This window comes from Hypomesus nipponensis, chromosome 7, assembly GCF_054491055.1.
Source record: "Hypomesus nipponensis isolate SF chromosome 7, ASM5449105v1, whole genome shotgun sequence".
Classification (NCBI taxonomy): Eukaryota; Metazoa; Chordata; class Actinopteri; order Osmeriformes; family Osmeridae; genus Hypomesus; species Hypomesus nipponensis.
Window position 1 is genome coordinate 17242501 of NC_140367.1, and position 7500 is coordinate 17250000.

Consider the following 7500-nt stretch of genomic DNA (forward strand, 5'->3'; position numbering starts at 1 on the left):
TGGGCAAAGTTCCGTCGTAGTACCACAGCATATCTGGCGTGACTTAAAACAAAGTTAATTAAACAGAGATTTTCTTTCTTGCTCTTAGCAAACACCCCAAATAAAAACAAAGGCCTCCACCCCTCCTCCAAGTCCAACTCCCAACTCCAGTTATCCACCAACAAGGCCTTAAGAAAAACAAAGAAATCAACCAACTCACCACAATCCAAAAAATAATGTAAAAAGCTCTCATGACCACCATTACACACATCACACATTATATTCACCTCATTATTAATAGCATGTAGCACCACATTTGTGTATATTCTGTTGTGTCTCATCAGGAAGTCGTTATTTTCACATTCAATAGTGTTATATTTTATGTTCAAGTTTGTCCAGATTTTCTTGACCTCCAACTCTGCAAACACCCTGTGCCACACCTTCACCGCCGCTGGCTCTTTAAAAACATCCTCAATGAGCCAACCATACAATTTTTTCACACTCATACTGTCCATCGAGCACTTCTCTTCTCCCTCCCTCACATACATCACAGGCATACATTCCTCTTTATTCCCTACACATTCTTTTCCCAAGAGCGTGGACCATTCTGAAGGTATGCTTGCCTTGATGTTTCTGTACATTTCAGAAACCTTCCCTCTGTTCTCCATCCCATCCATCCCACATACTGCATCATAGATACATTCGTCCCTGAGGAACCCTGGAATCACCTCATAAATGATGTCTTTGACTTGCCTCAATCCCCCCGCAAAAAATGTGGGTTCATACAATGTTTTCAGGTTTTGCTTGAACTTCTCATTTAAAAACAAAGGTAGATTAACAAACACCTTCAACTCCTCACATTGATATTCGACCTTTGGTAGAAACCTCCTCCACGCCTCCAACACCTCCCTGTAAATCTCTGGTATTCCAACCGTCATCGATTGCTTGAACCCCATGTACCACGCATTATCACCCATCCCGCCCACATCATCAACATATTTCTTTAACATTTCCTTCCACCCATAATTCCATCTTCCCACCATGTATTTTTTCACCGTTTTAATTCTAATTGCAGACCTTTTAGCTTCTAAGTCCACAAGGTTCAGACCTCCCTCCCACCATTTCCCCACCAGAGTGTGCCTAGCTATTTTAACCCCTTTCCCTTCCCATATAAAATCGCACACTACTTTGTTTAAAGCATTCATAACCCAGTCTGGCATATCAAGGACAGTCATCACATAGACACACACTGACAATAGCAAACTGTTTACAATAATCACTTTCCCTTTCAGTTTCAGTTTTCTCCCCCTCCACGATGCACATACAGTTCTTATTTTGTTGATTACCCCTGTCCATGTCACATCTCTTGCCTCCTTACTGGCCACCCCCAAGTGCACTCCCAACACCTTGATGTATCTCTCCTCCACCCTTAACCCCACCTCCTCCCTCTCAACCTCTCCTACATACATAATTTCAGATTTGTCCTTATTTATCTTTGCCCCTGACGCCTGTCCGTATTGCTCCACCAGCTCCAAAACCCTCCTAACACTTCCACCATCCCTCACTGTGAATGTAGTATCATCTGCATATTGATTGATGACACAGACCCCTCCACATGGCAGCCCAATCCCTTTCACCCCGTGATCCCTCTTAATCAATGCGGCCAGAGGCTCTGCACAGATGGCATACAATAGTGCAGATAGAGGACATCCCTGCCTCACAGACCTCCCTACCTCAAAACTATCGGTCAACACTCCGTTAACCTTTACACAGCTCCTAGCACTCCCATATAACCTCCTCACCCAACCCACCATCCTTTCTCCAAACCCAACCTTCCCCAATACCCTATACAAAAACTCATGCTCTACTCTATCAAATGCCTTATTCCAGTCTATCCCTATCACCACCCCCCCTTTCCTATCTCTTTTCAGGTGTTCTATTACATCCCTCACTGTCCCTATCGTATCCGCAATATCCCTACCTGGCACACTGTAACTCTGAGTTGGCTGCACTATCTCCCCTATGACTCTCTTCATCCTATTTGCTAACAATTTGGTCAGTATTTTGTAATCTACATTCAACAAACTAAGTGGCCTATAATTCCCCAAATCTAATTTACTTCCCTTCTTGTATAATATAGTGATGACCCCCTCCACCATCCTACTCTGTACTATCCCTGTTCTCTCCATCCCTCTAAACACTTCCACTAAAACTGGTGCTACCTCGTCTTTATACACTTTATAAAACTCTATCCCTATCCCATCACTCCCCGGGCTCTTCCCACTGTTCAGTCCCCCTATCGCGTCTAACACCTCTGCCACATTAATTTCTCTGTCACACCACCCCCTATCCATCTCCCCTAACTCACTTTCCACACTATCCAACACCTCCTCCATGCTACCCTCATCCACTCCTCCTCTCTGATACAATTCCCCATAAAACTCCTGCACCCTCTCCAGTATCTCCACGTAGTCATTTGTTGTCACCCCCTCCTTATTATTGATTTCATGTATGTATGTCCTACTCTGCTTTCTCTTCTCCAGCCCTAAGAAATATCCGGTACATTTCTCCCCCTCCAGAGCATATACCGCCTTACTCCTCAAAATTGCCCCTCTACATGTTTCCCTCTCAAACCTATCTAAATCCATTTTTGCCTCTAAATAACTCTCCATACTATACCCCTCCTCATCCTCGGCCCTCATTAACTCCACCCTCAACCTTTCCCTCAAACCCTGTTCTTCCTTCGCCCTCCTTCTTTTCCTTTTCCTACTATACCTGATACTGATTGATTTAATCATATCCTTCACCACCTCCCATCTCTCCCCTACACTCTCATCCACCCTATCAACCCCCCTATACTCTTCTACCCTCTCCGTTTCCCTACCTAATAACTCCCTAATCTGCTGCTCATACTCTTCCTCCTCAATATACCCTGCATTCAATATCCACAATCCTCCTCCTACCTCCTCTTGCCCTACCTTAATTCTAAACCTAACTGCATCATGATCACTAAAGCTATTTCCCTGGTGTCTTATACTATCCACATAACCTATCATGTCCCCCTGTACTAAAACTAAATCTATCCTACTCTGTTTCAAAAAGCCTTCCCTCATCTGTCTCCTCGTGAATTCCCTCATGTCCGGATGCTCATGTCTCCAAACATCTATCAATCCTTTGTCCCTCATCATATTAAGTAACATACCCCTTGACATTTCCCACCTAAATTCTACCCCCTTCCCTACATCTAATCTACTACATTTAATATTGAAATCCCCCACTAGTATGCACCTCTCAGTCACCAACCCCTCTAACTCCTGTAGTACCCCTCTCTTATCTACCTCTATGTTTGGCACATATACATTTATTAATCTAAAATCTTCCTCCCTAAATCTGAACTCTATGACTAAAAGACGCCCTGTCTCATCCCTGTACACCTCCCTGGCCTCTTCCACTTTATCCTTCTTAATTAAAATCGCCACCCCCCGTGCATTCCTAGCCCCATTATTATAAAACATGTCACCTTCCCATTCCTCCCTCATTTCCTTCACCTTGTCCTCATCCCAGTTTGTTTCCTGTATACACATAATGTCACTCCTATATACATACACCAGTTCCTTCATTTTCCTTCTGGCTCTTAGGCCATTAACATTTACAGACGTTACAGTGGTCATGAGAGCTAAACCAAAAAAGAAATAAATGAAACCAATCATGTTAAAATTGTCACTTGCCATCTCCCAGCTGTTCGCCACTCTGCAGCCCCCGTCTTTGGTCCTTCTCAGCGTCCCTCCCGTCCCGCCGTCGTTGCGCCTGAATGAATGCGCCTTTTACTGCGCCTTTCAAAGCCTCCTCCTCCTCAACCTTCTTTCGCACTTTGTAGCCCACATTCCTCTGTGGCAGCCCCTCCAGCCGCGGCTCGCCCTCACCTCTCTCCCTTCTTTTCTCCAATGCTTTCCGCCGCTTCTCCGCCGTAGCTGTCGCTCCGGCCCTCTCCTGCTTCCTGCCAGCTCCTTGCTCCATGCTCTCCTCAGCCCCTTCCTCATGCTCCATCCCATCGTCCAGCTCGTCCTGGGTGTCGTCCTGGTCCCCGTCGTCCCCTCCAACCACGCTCACATCCTCTGCTCCCGAGCTCTGTCCTGTATTGAGCTCCCTGCCTCCCTCCTCCTCCTCATCAGCCAATTCCTCTCCTTCCTCCTCGTTCAGCTCTATGGTCTGGACGTCCTGTCCCCGCTTGCTCCCTTCCACATCCTCTTCCTCCGCGTTCCTCTGGACGCACTCCCTTGCGTAGTGCCCAGCCTTGCCACAGCGGAAACATTTGAATTCTGGGCAGTCCTTAAAAATATGCCCCGGCTTGATGCACAACCGACAGACTCTCACCTGCCGGTCATGGATAACCCTAAAGTATTCAGTGCCTCTCAATGTCTCAAACTTGGTGGAGTATGGGAGCGAACGGACCTGCTCCGTGAAACGCACCTTTAAAAAACGCGTCCCATCCACAATCTCCGTTCCCGGCCACACCCGACGCTTAACAGTCGAGATGGCCTGTACTCCCCACTCCTCCAGTCTCGCTATAATTTTCCAATCCTGCAAATACACCGGCAGGTTGATGAATGACACCACCATCTCATTATTCACAATGTCACTGCCATGCACCAGAGCCCCTCTCACTCTGATGCCATCCATGAGCTTCACCTTTCCGTCAATGTCTTTCATAGTGAGCTCATATTTCCTGTCACCTCTCGTCCTGCAGCCAAGCACCACTCCACACTGCTTCTTTACCTCCTTGCACAAGTCCATTGTGGAAATATTTTCAGTTCCTTCCACCACCACTTCCACAGTCAACTCCTTTCCATATTTTTCTCTCTCACCGTCTTTGACTCTCTCCGTTGGTCTACTTTCAATCGGCACCTTTGTTCCGTTAGATGTTTCTTTGTCTTTCGTTTGTCCATCCAATCCTCCTTCACTACCTTTGTCCATGTGCTGTTCCATTGTTAGATCCGGTCCATTGTTCGTAGCCATGCTAGCCGTCCGCGACATAAAACGTAAAAAGTCCCCCAAACAGCAACAGCTGCTGGGGGAAAGACAACTAACAAAAACACAACACTATTTACGGACAAAAAATGACAGAAAGAAACAAAATGACACCGTTTATCAACAAAAACGCACTATGAACAAACACTCTCCACCTGCTCTCTGCGCACTCACTTCCTGGTTTGTCACAAAAGTGGGCGTTGCCAGGCTGGTTTGGCCGTACGAAATAAGTTGACAACCATAGGCTACTTATCCATATACAGATTTAGCAATTCACAATGCAAGGTGGTCTCTCTCTCTCTCTCTCGTGTCAAAATGAAAACAGCTTCCAGCCCCTTTCATGAAGGACTACTTGTGCATATTGCAAGATTTCAGTTTCTAAGTGAATGAGCAAAAGAGCATACAGCACCTGGCGGTCTCCCATCCAAGTACTAACCAGGCCCGACCCTGCTTAGCTTCCGAGATCAGGCGTTGCCAGGCTGGTATGGCCGTACGAAATAAGTTGACAACCATAGGCTACTTATCCATATACAGATTTAGCAATTGACAATGCAAGGTGGTCTCTCTCTCTCTCTCTCTCTCTCTCTCTCTCGTGTCAAAATGAAAACAGCTTCCAGCCCCTTTCATGAAGGACTACTTGTGCATATTGCAAGATTTCAGTTTCTAAGTGAATGAGCAAAAGAGCATACAGCACCTGGTATTCCCAGGCGGTCTCCCATCCAAGTACTAACCAGGCCCGACCCTGCTTAGCTTCCGAGATCAGACGAGATCGGGCGTTGCCAGGCTGGTATGGCCGTACGAAATAAGTTGACAACCATAGGCTACTTATCCATATACAGATTTAGCAATTGACAATGCAAGGTAGTCTCTCTCTCTCGTGTCAAAATGAAAACAGCTTCCAGCCCCTTTCATGAAGGACTACTTGTGCATATTGCAAGATGTCAGTTTCTAAGTGAATGAGCAAAAGAGCATACAGCACCTGGTATTCCCAGGCGGTCTCCCATCCAAGTACTAACCAGGCCCGACCCTGCTTAGCTTCCGAGATCAGGCGTTGCCAGGCTGGTATGGCCTTACGAAATAAGTTGACAACCATAGGCTACTTATCCATATACAGATTTAACAATTGACAATGCAAGGTGGTCTCTTTCTCTCTCTCGTGTCAAAATGAAAACAGCTTCCAGCCCCTTTCATGAAGGACTACTTGTGCATATTGCAAGATTTCAGTTTCTAAGTGAATGAGCAAAAGAGCATACAGCACCTGGTATTCCCAGGCGGTCTCCCATCCAAGTACTAACCAGGCCCGACCCTGCTTAGCTTCCGAGATCAGACGAGATCGGGCGTTGCCAGGCTGGTATGGCCGTACGAAATAAGTTGACAACCATAGGCTACTTATCCATATATAGATTTAGCAATTGACAATGCAAGGTAGTCTCTCTCTCTCTCTCTCTCTCTCTCTCTCGTGTCAAAATGAAAACAGCTTCCAGCCCCTTTCATGTAGGACTACTTGTGCATATTGCAAGATGTCAGTTTCTAAGTGAATGAGCAAAAGAGCACACAGCACCTGGTATTCCCAGGCGGTCTCCCATCCAAGTACTAACCAGGCCCGACCCTGCTTAGCTTCCGAGATCAGACGAGATCGGGCGTTGCCAGGCTGGTATGGCCGTACGAAATAAGTTGACAACCATAGGCTACTTATCCATATACAGATTTAGCAATTGACAATGCAAGGTGGTCTCTCTCTCTCTCTCTCTCGTGTCAAAATGAAAACAGCTTCCAGCCCCTTTCATGAAGGACTACTTGTGCATATTGCAAGATTTCAGTTTCTAAGTGAATGAGCAAACAGCACCTGGTATTCCCAGGCGGTCTCCCATCCAAGTACTAACCAGGCCCGACCCTGCTTAGCTTCCGAGATCAGACGAGATCGGGCGTTGCCAGGATGGTATGGCCGTACTAAATAAGTTGACAACCATAGGCTACTTATCCATATACAGATTTAGCAATTGACAATGCAAGGTAGTCTCTCTCTCTCTCTCTCTCGTGTCAAAATGAAAACAGCTTCCAGCCCCTTTCATGAAGGACTACTTGTGCATATTGCAAGATTTCAGTTTCTAAGTGAATGAGCAAAAGAGCATACAGCACCTGGTATTCCCAGGCGGTCTCCCATCCAAGTACTAACCAGGCCCGACCCTGCTTAGCTTCCGAGATCAGACGAGATCGGGCGTTGCCAGGCTGGTATGGCCGTACGAAATAAGTTGACAACCATAGGCTACTTATCCATATACAGATTTAGCAATTGACAATGCAAGGTAGTCTCTCTCTCTCTCTCTCTCGTGTCAAAATGAAAACAGCTTCCAGCCCCTTTCATGTAGGACTACTTGTGCATATTGCAAGATGTCAGTTTCTAAGTGAATGAGCAAAAGAGCATACAGCACCTGGTATTCCCAGGCGGTCTCCCATCCAAGTACTAACCAGGCCCGACCCTGCTTAGCTTCC

The 7500-nt window shown here is 46.3% G+C and overlaps 6 non-coding genes and 1 pseudogene across 6 annotated transcripts in view; all 7 read right to left on the reverse strand.

Annotated features, from left to right (window-relative positions):
- Positions 1-5689: 5689 nt before the first annotated feature.
- Positions 5690-5808, reverse strand: LOC146281308 (5S ribosomal RNA). Its single transcript, XR_014764217.1, has one exon. It is a non-coding gene; the product is annotated as a 5S ribosomal RNA (ribosomal RNA).
- Positions 5809-5974: 166 nt separating this feature from the next.
- On the reverse strand, positions 5975-6083 carry LOC146281309 (5S ribosomal RNA; annotated as a pseudogene).
- Positions 6084-6253: 170 nt separating this feature from the next.
- LOC146281310 (5S ribosomal RNA) lies at positions 6254-6372 on the reverse strand. The gene has a single exon (XR_014764218.1). It is a non-coding gene; the product is annotated as a 5S ribosomal RNA (ribosomal RNA).
- Positions 6373-6556: 184 nt separating this feature from the next.
- Positions 6557-6675, reverse strand: LOC146281311 (5S ribosomal RNA). Its single transcript, XR_014764735.1, has one exon. It is a non-coding gene; the product is annotated as a 5S ribosomal RNA (ribosomal RNA).
- Positions 6676-6841: 166 nt separating this feature from the next.
- On the reverse strand, positions 6842-6960 carry LOC146281312 (5S ribosomal RNA). The gene has a single exon (XR_014765433.1). It is a non-coding gene; the product is annotated as a 5S ribosomal RNA (ribosomal RNA).
- Positions 6961-7134: 174 nt separating this feature from the next.
- Positions 7135-7253, reverse strand: LOC146281313 (5S ribosomal RNA). The gene has a single exon (XR_014764219.1). It is a non-coding gene; the product is annotated as a 5S ribosomal RNA (ribosomal RNA).
- Positions 7254-7427: 174 nt separating this feature from the next.
- LOC146281314 (5S ribosomal RNA) overlaps positions 7428-7500 on the reverse strand; it is a 119-nt gene continuing 46 nt past the window's right edge. Inside the window, exon 1 of the ribosomal RNA XR_014764221.1 lies at positions 7428-7500. This exon is cut by the window's right edge and continues 46 nt beyond it. This is a non-coding gene — a ribosomal RNA (5S ribosomal RNA).